The 7,499-nt window shown below is 44.1% G+C and overlaps 1 non-coding gene across 1 annotated transcript; it reads left to right on the top strand.

Moving 5' to 3' along the window:
- The first annotated feature begins 301 nt into the window (after positions 1–301).
- TRNAA-UGC lies at positions 302–374 on the top strand. Its single transcript has one exon. It is a non-coding gene; the product is annotated as a tRNA-Ala (tRNA).
- The last annotated feature ends 7,125 nt before the right edge of the window (positions 375–7,499 follow it).

The raw sequence follows: 7,499 nt of genomic DNA, 5'->3' as shown, positions 1-7,499 counted from the left end.
ACGTTGCAACCTCCAGCCACCACCTTTCCTCCCCCGCCTAAGTCTTTCACACGCTCATCCTTAGGAAGTTCTATATCATTTTCCTAAAATCATTAATAAAATGTAATTAAATACTTGCTCAGCTGCTTAAACATGTGCATTATTGCACCAGAAAAATAGAGCTACTCAAAATTTACGATGTGAAGGGAAGTAAAATCTTGCATTATTTTCGATTAACTCTTCGTGTTGAAACCTTGTGTCTCCCATGTGTGAGGTTAAAAATCTGAGAAATTCACTAGTTTTAAAAGTGTCATTTGGGAATTCCCTGGCAGTCCAGTGGTTAGGACTCGGTGCTTGCACTGCCGTGGGCCCAGGTTGGATCCCTGGCCGGGGAACTAAGATCCCACAAGCCACATGGCACAGCCAAAAAAAAAAAAGAAATGTCATTTAAGGGGGAAGGAAACGAAGGCCTGTGTTGATCTGAGTGTGTGATGATTCTCACCTCTCTTTCTGGCTTGCCGTTTGAGGGCTGGGGAGTAATGCTTTTATTCTGGGCAGGTCTCTCTGAGAATAAGCACAGTATGTTAACAAGGCAAGAAAGTCCCAGAATCCCGCTTTCTTCTCCCTTTCTCCAAATGGGCTAATGACTTAACATTCATGCATTCCTCCTTCACATTTTCCCTCTCTTTGCAGATGCTGTCACAAAGTTCTTCTAACCCCCCTTTCGATAAAGTCAGACTGTTGGCGCTCACTTTAGTGCATCCACTCCTGAGATGCCAGCTCACATCTCCCTGCCCAGGGATCAGCCACCACAGCCAATGCCCTGAGCCCCGTGTGCTTGGCCTCTGTCCTCTCAGACCATCCCCAGGCACAGATCTCAGGCGAGGTGAACCTGAGCTTTGTCCAGAGTCAGACTGCTTGGTGAGGCCACCAGAGATTTCTGGAAGTTTCCTTGATTGAAGATTTCGTGGTGGGTTTTGTTTGTTTTTTTAAATTATTTGTTTTTATTTTTGGCTGTGTTGGGTCTTCGTTGCTGTGCACGGGCTTTCTCTAGTTGCAGCGAGCGGGGGCTACTCTTCGTTGCGGTACACGGGCTTCTCATCGTCATGGCTTCTAGTGTTGCAGATCACGGGCTCTAGGCGCACGGGCTTCAGTAGTTGTGGCATGAGGGCTCAGTAGTTGTGGCTTGCGGGCCCTAGAGCGCAGGCTCAGTAGTTGTGGTGCACAGGTTTAGTTACTCTGCAGCATGTGGGATCTTCCTGGACCAGGGCTCAAACCCGTGTCTCCTGCATTGACAGGTGGATTCTTAACCACTGCGCCACCAGGGAAGCCCCTCGTGGTGGGTTTTTCAGCATGCCCTCTAGGCTGAGGTGCTACCCTTTGGGGGCATGGACTTTCTCCTTGAATATGACCAGCACAGTGCCCAGCGCATAACAGTGCTCATGAAACAGCATTTCCCTCTTTTTCCTGCAAGGGAGTTCCAGAAAAAGAACCACAAGGAAATTTCAGAAGAGAGACCATGATGTACAATTGAGGTAGATCAGGAATGTTTTGTGGTTGAGGGTGATTTGAACCAAGAATCGAAGCATAGGCACATTCGTTCACCAGATTCTATAGTCTCCCTGGTATAGTTCAGGTACTGTTACAGGATAAGAATATAATAGTGACAGAAACAAACACAAGAGTTTGCAGTCTGCTGAGTCAGACAAATGTTCATCAAATAATTGTGTAAATAAATATAAATTTAATTGGAAAGTGACCTAAATGTCCAGTGAATAGGGGGAAATAAAGTATAACATGTTTTTATATTTTTTTCTTGAAATACAGTTGATTTACAATATTGTGTTAGTTTCAGGTGTACAGCAGAGTGATTTTTTTTTTGCAGATTATATTCCATTATAGGTTATTACAAGATATTGGGTATAGTTCCCTGTGCTCTACAGTAAATCCTTGTTGTTTATTTTATGCGTAGTAGTTTGTAACTGTTAATCCCATACTCCTAATTTGTCCCTCCCTTCTCCTTCTCCCCTTTGGTAACTATAAGTTTGTTTCCTATGATATGACATGTTCTTTTGATTTAATATTATATAGCCATTGAAATTGTTTCAAAGAATTCTGAAGTGATTGCAGTAACATTGGTTATTTAAAAAGGGGTGTATAAAAGCATAGAGTGTAATCTCTATTTTACAAAAACAAATGCATGATTGCCTCTGCACGGGTAAGTTGGTCATAGCACATTTTCCTTGTTTCTAGAGGTAGGCTTGTAATGATATAAACTCCCTTCTTAGAACTGCTTTTGCTGCATCCCATACATTTTGGATCATTGTATTTCCATTTTTATTTGTCTCCAGGTATTTTTTGATTTCTTCAATGACCCACTGGTTGTTTAATAGCATGTTTAGACTCCACACGTTTGTGTTTTTGCAGTTCAAACACATTCTAACCACCCTACATTTCACTCCCCAGGGGAGTCCCCGTTGCCCCCTGCCTCTCGGGGAGGCTCTCCAAGATCAGCAAGTGGGTCTGACCCAGGCTCCTTTCAGATTGCTGCCTTTGCACTGGGACTTGGAGTGTGTGAGATTTTGCACAGGCCCTTTAAGAGGGGAGTCTCTGCTACAGCCCTTTGGCTCTCCTGAACATAAGCCCCACTGGTTATCAAAATCAAATGTTCTGGGGGCTCATCTTCCCCGAGCAGGAACCCCAGGCTGGGAAGCCTGATATGGAGCTTGGACCCCTTTCTCCTTGGGGAGAACCTCTGCAATTCTGATTATCTTCCCATTTGTGGGTCACCAGACTGGGGCATGTGTCTCACTATATTGCATCTCCTCCTATCCATCTCACCATGGTTCTTTCTTTATGTCTTTAGTCGTGGGAAATCTTTTCTACTGGTCTTCAGCTCGTTCTCATAGATAGTTGCTCTGTAAGTAGTTGTAATTTTGATGTGTCTGTGGGAGGAGGTGAGCTCAAGGTCTTCCTACTCAGCCACCTGGGCCACCCTCTCTGGTGGGTGTCTCAAAATCTGGGGATTTTTTTTCCCTCCCTCAAAGGGGACAGAAATTGTTGACATACTGCTTTCTAGAGTACTTAAAGCAAATATATTTCCAGTTTGAATATTACGGCTAATGAAATTACCAGAGTGATGCATTCTTAATTTTGCTCCTTGATGCTAAGTGCATGTGACAGGTCTGCTGAGTGCTGCCCCTTTGCCATCCAGCGGCAGGCGGGGACTCACGGGGACTCGCGCGACCCCAGCTGCTCTGCCTGCCTCCCTGGGAAGGGGCTGCGTTCAGCTGTGTCCTCCCTCCAAGCTTCAGGAGCCCAAGGCTCACTCTGTTGCTGAAAAATAGGAACCACAAGCATTTCTGGTGGTTTACTGTAAGGTGCAGTGATCTTCCTACAGCTTAAGGAACAGGTTCTAAAAAACAAGTATCAGGTAGAACTATTTTGCACACATTTTCAGGCTAACCATGAAAAAAAAATGTCCACTTGTTTAAGAAAATACCACAATTTATGCTTTGTGATAAAAATTGTTTAATGATTATTAATTGTCAAGCACCATGACCAAATATTTCCGATATACACAATGTATGTGATGGACAAATTAGTAACGGAACAATCAATACTGTAATACAAAAATATCAAGAATAGGCAGTTTTAAAAAATAAATTTAAAACTCTAATTAAAATATGAAAAGATTTTAAACATCACTAATAAGAAATAAATATAAAAGCATACATATTAAAGGATCAGATTGGCAGAGATGAAAAAACTCACAACACTCAGCATCAGGAAGGAACTGGAAATGTGACTTCTTACTATCAGGGGGAATATTCATAGACACATTTCTGTAAGGCTGCTTGCCAAAATATCATGACAACTTAGAAGATGCACATGCTTTTTTGACATGACGGTTACCTTCCTCCAGGATTGCTGAGTACGGCATTATTTATGTCACGTGACCATCAGTGGGGAGCTTACTGGGCCTGGTCCCTCTGAGCTGTAACTCACTGGATTCAGGGCTTACACTTAGCCCCAGGGGAAGCCCAAGCTGCTGTGCTGGTGACCGAAAGGACATTTATGCTGGACAGAACGGTCACAGATTCTAGAGCAGGGGCCCTGACATGTTGTCAGAAGGAACACTTTTCACTTCCTTCCGTCAGATCACTAACGTCTGCACAGGGCCGTCCTGGCAACTCTGCAGATGAAGCCTCGCCCACGTGGCTCCCTCTCCAGGGCTCAAACGGCTGCTTTGAAACCTTCCTGCAGATCCTCATCTAGGGCAAATCCCGTTTCTCCACCCTGTCTGGACTAGAGATCCGCCGGGCCTGAGGCTGTGAGGAAACAGCAGGTTCCTCCGTTTCTCACTTCTTTACCACCTTTGTGAACGCTCTGAGTTCCGGGGACAGCAGCCTTGTCACCCCACTCCGTTTCGGAACCTGGGCCACGTGGAGACCCCGAGTGTGCCCCGCCCCCCAAGAACGGTGTTTGCTCTGTTGATGTGAACGTCTCTACAGGCAAGTGCCCTCACATGCTCAGAGTGGTGAGTGTGGGGAGCACATGATTATTGTGGTGTGGACTGTGTTTTCACGAGGCAGAATCTGGGACTGGAGACCTACGTACATACGCTTGGCACTGATTTACATACCAGCCCCTGACAAGTCACTCCAAACACTTGCCTACGAATTCAGCTACAGGGTGCAGCCAACCACTGTTGTAGCCAGGTCTGCTATCAAGGGCTTCACACACACGAAGTACCGAGTAGACCTGTCAAAACGTAATCGTGATAATAATAAATCCGGGCTTCCCTGGTGGCGCTGTGGTTAAGAATCCGCCCCAGGGGACACGGGTTTGAGCCCTGGTTCAGGAAGACCCCCCATGCCGTGGAGCAACTAAGCCCGTGCGCCACAACTACTGAGCCTGCGCTCTAGAGCCCGTGAGCCACAACTACTGAGCCCGAGTGCCACAACTACTGAAGCCCACGTGCCTAGAGCCCGTGCTCTGCAACAAGAGAAGCCACTGCAATGAGAAGCCCGCAGACCGCAACAAAGACCCAACACAGCCAAAAATAAATAAATAACTTAAAAAATAATAATAAATCAGCTCAGGCACCTCACAAATACAGCTGCCAGTAGCTGCTCCTTAGCCCTGGTTCCTTGTGCTGGAGCGATGTCTCAGTCAACATTCTCTAGGGAAACTGTGCCTTTCTAACCCACCGCAGAAAAACAAAGAAGGAAAAGAAACTACCATTTCTTTACTGTCTTTCATCTAGTAGGCACTGTGCTAGTGCAGTTATTTCCCATTTTTTTCTATTATTTAATGTGAAATCTGCATAGTTTGTGTAGTTGGTTGGAGAAGAGAACACACAGGAAAGATCACGTGGACTGTGAAGCCTGCCTGTAGGGCTTGCACTGCGCAATCTGCACCACTGCACCGCAGCTCGTCGCTGACCTGAAACCACAGAGAGTCCTGAACCCTATATATATATTACAATTTTTTTCCTATACCTACACACGTATGATAAAGTTTAATGTAGAAGTTAGGCATGGTAAGAGATTAACAGCAATAACCAATAATAAAATAGAACAATTATAACAATATACTGTAAAAAAGTTATGTGGATGTGGTCTCTCTCTCAATATATCTTATCGTACTGTACTCACCCTTCTCCTTGTGTCTGTGTGATGAGATGAAGTGAGGTGAATGACCTAGGCATTGTGACATAGCGTTAGGCTACTACTGACCTTCTGACATATGGTCAGAAGGAGAATCATCTGCTTCCTGTCATCCTGGATTCTCAGCCGTGATGATGTGGATGGTTGGATGTCAGGAGCAGACGATGTCCATGGTGGGGGAACCCAGGCGGAACAGAGCAGGACAGGAGAGATTTCATCACATTACCCAGAATGGTGCCCAGTTTAAAACATGAATTTTTTATTCCTGGAATTTTTCACTTAATATTTTTGGACCGTGGTTGGCCATGGGTAACTGAAACTGCTGAAAGCGAAACCACAGCTAAGTGGGGGACTACTGTACCATTTTCCAATAAAAAAGAGTCAGGGTTTCTTGGAGAAAGGCTAATTCTGGCGCTGAGGTGGAAGATACAAGATGAGCCTGGAGCATCTTGATAATGCCAGAAAACTAAGAAAGTGCTTTTAAAAAAAAGGATGGAAATGTCAAAAAAAGCTGACCTGGAAGAGCTCCCAATGGCTCAAGCTGGAACAATGTGAGCAACAAAATAAATAATGATAGCATGGATTATTGCCCAGAGGATCCAGTCGTCACCAGGATACCCCAGTAATAATTACTGTAGGCAAGATGTGGTCCTGAATGCAAACATTCTGAGGGAAACTTAAAGGAGACACAGTATATTTGCCTCAAATATTTCCTCCAAATATTTATTAGTAACTTTTTGCTCTTATTTTCTTTAAAAGACCTATGAGTATTCAAAGCAAAAATTATAACATTGTATTGTGGGGTTTATAACGTGTAGATGTAAGATGTATGTCAATAGTAGCACAAAGGATACAGAGAGGTAAATGGAACTGCTCTGTGGAGAGGTTTTTATACTGTCCACGTATGAAAATAGTACACTATTAGTTCTAAGTGGATTGTAATAGGTGAAAGGTGCATACTGTAACCCCTGGAATGACCACTAAAACAATGCAAAGAGGTGTCGCTTAAATGCTAGTAAAGGAATTAAATGGAATACAAAAAGTATTTGTACAAGCATGCTCATAGACCCTTGAGCCATAGTAGCCAAAACCAGCAAATAACCCAAATATCCACACGTAGAAAAATGTATCAACAAACTGTGATATGTTTATACAGGAGAATACAACTCAGAATATAAAGGAGCAAACTACAGGGGCACACATTGTGGATGAATCTCATAAACACACTGCTGAGTGAGACAAGCTGGCTGTGACACATTATTGTAGGATGACAGGCAAAATGAGCCCGTGGTGAAAAAAATCACAAGAGCGTTTGCTTGTAGGGGAGAAAAAAATTGCCTGGGAAGGAACTTGAGGGAATTTTCTGGAGGTGATGAAAATATTCTGTTCTTGAAAGGGGTGACGTATACATGGGTGCATTTATTTCTCACAGTTAATGTCTGTGCCTTTCAATGTATGTACCTCTTATCTCATGAAAAACAATTGAAAAAAAAGTGAAGGGTGGGTAGTAGCTTGAGGTATTGATGAAACAGAAATGGCAGATAATTAGTAGTCACTGAATCTGGGTGACAGGTCTCTTTTTTTTTTAATATATTTTTCTTAACCATATTTGCTTATTTATTTATTTTTATTTTATGGCTGTGTTGGGTCTTCGTTTCTGTGCGAGGGCTTCCTCTAGTTGCGGCAAGCGGGGGCCACTCTTCATCGCGGTGCGCAGGCATCTCACTATCGCGGCCTCTCTTGTTGCGGAGCACAGGCTCCAGACACGCAGGCTCAGTAGTTGTGGCTCACAGGCCTAGTTGCTCTGCGGCATGTGGGATCTTCCCAGACCAGGGCTCGAACCCGTGT

The sequence above is a fragment of the Balaenoptera musculus genome, chromosome 11 (assembly GCF_009873245.2).
Source record: "Balaenoptera musculus isolate JJ_BM4_2016_0621 chromosome 11, mBalMus1.pri.v3, whole genome shotgun sequence".
NCBI classification, from domain to species: domain Eukaryota; kingdom Metazoa; phylum Chordata; class Mammalia; order Artiodactyla; family Balaenopteridae; genus Balaenoptera; species Balaenoptera musculus.
Note: the sequence above shows the minus strand (reverse complement) of the source record. Positions and strands in the feature narration are given on the sequence as shown.